Raw genomic sequence first — 4,278 nt, 5'->3', positions numbered from 1 at the left:
GTGTGTGTGTGTGTGTGTGTGTGTGTGTGTGTGTGTGTGTGTGTGTGTGTGTTTGCATACCTCTATATGTGTGTATGCATGAAACTGTTTGACTGTTTAACTGTATAACTGTGTGTGTGTGTGTGTGTGTGTGTGTGTACAATGACACATCTCCCAGGGTGACTGTGATACTTCCAGTGCAGCGCCAGCAGCCCGGCCCAGTATGTCTCCCGGTACGTCTCCGCCCTCTTGCCTTTCAACTCAGCAGCTCAGCCGGAGACTTCCTCCAGCGCTACAGAGCCCCTCCATCACCTCGGCCCCCTGTGGAGATGAACTGCTCCCCAGCCCCAGAGCTCCTTAGCAGGGGCCCCTCGGAGCACCAGCAGCGGTGGGCCCGGAGATGGAGGCCCCTGGCCCTGGGCTGGCCCTGGGCTGGCCCTCCTAACAGCCGACCCCCTGTACCTGGTAACACAAGGCAGCGAGGACCTTGTGTTTGATGCGGGGAAGCAAGTGCAACGGAGAGGGATGACGGAAACCGTTCTTTATCACTGTGTGGGCTTGTTTAAAAAAAAGGCCCGGCAGACATCCACCCTTCCATCCATCCATCCGTACAGACATACCCTACACAGGCTCCTTCCATTTTAGTCGGATAGCTTCAAGCTTAACAGCCCAGAGTCTGCCCAGCTCCAGTGAAGGGTCCCTGCACAGGTCTCCACTTTGATGGTCTTGACCTTTGGTCGTGACGTCCTTAAATGTCTAGCTGGCGAAATAACTCGATAAAGCCAATAAACAACTAAAGCGTGTGTGCGTGTGTGTGTGTGTGTGTGTGTGTGTGTGTGTGTGTGTGTGTGTGTGTGTGTGTGTGTGTGTGTGTGTGTGTGTGTGTGTGTGTGTGTGTGTGTGTGTGTGTGAGAGAGAGAGAGAGAGAGAGTGATTCAGTGAGATGGTGTGTCTATGTCTGTGCTTGTGTGAGGGATTGAGTGATAGGTGTGTGTGTGTGTGTGTGTGTGTGTTCGTGTGTGTGCATTTTCCCTTCCTCACACGGTCTGCCCCGGACTTAGTGTAGAAAATGACAAGTTAAGTACATGTAAACCACGGTCGGCCAATTGATTATAATCAAACCCAGAGCCCCAGCTGGGTATAATTCAAGGTCAGGCTTACGAGTAGAGCAGCTGGTGGTCACCTGATCCACACCTGCTGATCCTGTCAGGCACAGGTTCTCAATCTGTGGCTCGCGACAAAAGTGGGTCACAGGCCTGGGCTGGAGACCCGCTGGGTCGTGGGATAGACACACTGAACTTTCTTATGAAAATGTCCCCGTATGTCGGTTTCATCTGATCGTTTGTGTGAAGAGTACTTTGCATTGTGTAGCATCTTATCCTAGCTAGCTTTGTTGTATACGGGAATGGGTGAACCTAGCGATTGTGTTTGACACTTGGTTCTATAAACATCCTTACTGTACCAACAGCGATATATTGTTTCTCTTTCCTCTGACAAATGCACATGTAACGTCTGATAAATACCCTAAGTATAGATGTAAGGCTGAAATGATAACACTGTGTTGAGGAACAATATGTAGTTCATTATCTCATTTTAATCATAACAAGATGTAAAAATATAATTGGTGGGTCCTGAAAGAGGTTCTTCCAATCGTAAGCAGGCACAGTGCATGTGCATTTACGACCAAATGCATTTACGATGAACACGACTTCAATTCTAAACCCAAATCCCTGATCTAAACCTTCCGCTAAAGTCAATCATTGAGCCCTGGAACAGAATCCCTGACTGGGCATTTCTTCATGTTCTCTCCACAGCCCTGCCCTACAAACCCACTGAGTTTGATCAGCGTAGGCGTGAAGGTTCTGGGGACACGTTAGCGATATCTCCCCCATTTTAAAAGAGAAAATGCAGGAGAGAGGACAGTGGTTATAATAATAATAATAATAATACATTTTATTTGGGGGCGCCTTTCAGGGCACTCAAGGTCACCTTACAAAGCAGAGAAAAATAACAATAACAACAAGAAGTAAATACTAAATCACTAAAAAAAAAAAAAAACTCTGCGATCTTCAAAAATGAAAGATGCAGGGGGGGGGGGGGGGAGAATGAGTCAATGTTCCTGATGCTGGGGGGGAGGGGGTTCCAGAGACGGGGGGCAGAGCGGCTGAAGGCTCTGGCCCCCATGGTGGTGAGACGGGCAGGAGGCACAGTGAGGCTGATGGATGAGGCAGATCTGAGTGTCCGGGAAGGGGTGTTGATGTGGAGGAGGTCAGAGAGATATGGGGGAGAGAGGTTATGGATGGCCTTGTAGGTGTGGAGCAGAATTTTGAAGTTGATGCGGGATTGGACCGGAAGCCAGTGAAGCTGTTGCAGAACAGGTGTGATGTGATTGTTGGTTGGGATCCTGGTGATGATGCGGGCAGCAGAGTTCTGAACCAGTTGGAGTTTGTGGGTGAACTTGTGGGGGAGACCAAAGAGAAGGGAGTTACAATAGTCCAGGCGGGATGTGACCAAAGCGTGGACCAGGATGGCAGTGGAGTTGGGAGTGAGGGATGGACGGAGACGGTTGATGTTGCGTAGATGGAAATAGGCTGAACGGGTAATGTTATTGATGTGGGTTTGGAATGAGAGAGTACTGTCAAGGACGACACCCAGACTCTTATAGGATCCAACCCTTCCTCACGACGTGTATCTGAAACCGAGGCTGCTGACAGCATCTGCCAAACCCCTCTGTGTGAGGTGTGCAGCAGAACTCTCTCTAACCAGAAAAACGATTCTGTCTAGAACTAATAGAGTTGCCGTATCCTCTCATTACTGAACTCCATTTCCAACCCGTTGGGTGTGAAAATGTAACCCAATTAACCCAAATGCAAAAGTGCATTAATTATAATTTAAATAACAGTAATGTGGTGTAATTTGCACACTGTCGAACAATGAAAAGCTTTTGTCTTTTGGATTAAAGTTCCATTAAGGCTGGATTTGGGGAGATTAGTTAATAAACTAATTTTCCACAGTAATGCTTGGCGCTGTATGTTGGCATGCTATGGCTTCCCTGGGAACACTTGGCTGGGCTCCTCCAATGTGATGTATAAGGTCAATCACTAGAGGTTTGCTGCGTCTGCCAATTCTCTCTCTCTCTCTCTCTCTCTCTCTCTCTCCTCTCTCTCCCTCTCTCTCTCTCTCATACATAGAACTTACATGTGGTTTCTTTCTGAATATACACAATGCAATGGTCCACACACACAAAGACACGCCTTACACCCGTGCGTACTCCTTACACACACACACACCACACGAATGTCGATGACGAACTTCCCGTCTGTATAATTGTCCCTAGGTTGACTCTTCAGTTCGTCGGACTCCAACTCCCACAATGCACCCTGGTAACAATGTCAATGGCACAGGGGTGGATGTCTTCCACTGGTTCAAAAGGGCTAACTAGTCAATAGGATGGACCCATCGTCGAGACACCGTCTCCTACCTCCTTACTGACGCCACTTAATTAGATGCCTCATTTGCATCCTCACACCTCGTCCTCACATCCTTCATGGCCTGATGTGATTAACGGCTGGTGGAGGCGTGGCCTGACACAGGTTAGGCCCGCTAATACGGCCCCCGGAGCGGGAGGGGGGGGGGGGGGGGCCGGAGGCTCGCTGACAGGCTGTCGATGAGTTCCACCCATCAATCAAGTGTCATTTACATCGGTCGACATATCGAGGATTTCACAGATTGACACGTTTCCCGGGTGTGATGGAGTCCTCTCAGAATAGATTGTGAGTGGGTGTGTGTGAGTGTGTTGGTTACACGTACACTTTGGCTTGGTGTGTGTGTGTGTGTGTGTGTGTGTGTGTGATGTGTGTGTGTGTGTGTGTGTGTGTGTGTGTGTGTGTGGTCTCACAAATCAGCGTAGTAGGACAGCTGGATCCGATATGTGTGTGTGTGTGTGCACGTCAATGTACATGTGTGCATGTATATGCGCTTGTGTGTGTGTGTGTGTGTGTGTGTGTGTGCATATAATGTTAACATACATGTGAGTGTGTGCATCTGTGTGCATGCACTTGTGCCCAGTGTTTATATTTGTGTGTGTGTGTGTGTGTGTGTGTGTGTGTGTGTGTGTGTGTGTGTGTGTGTGTGTGTGTGTGTGTGTGTGTGTGTGTGTGTGGGCAGACGGCCGTGTGTCCGTCACGTGTGCGTTGTCCTCTGACTCTACTCAAGGCTTAATGGCCTCATTTAATTTATTCCGGCTTTCTTGAATTATTGATCTCACTGTAATGTATCTATCTTTCTATTCTCCGCCAC

The sequence above is a fragment of the Micromesistius poutassou genome (genome assembly GCF_964030765.1).
Source record: "Micromesistius poutassou genome assembly, chromosome: 18".
NCBI lineage: Eukaryota > Metazoa > Chordata > Actinopteri > Gadiformes > Gadidae > Micromesistius > Micromesistius poutassou.
Note: the sequence above shows the minus strand (reverse complement) of the source record.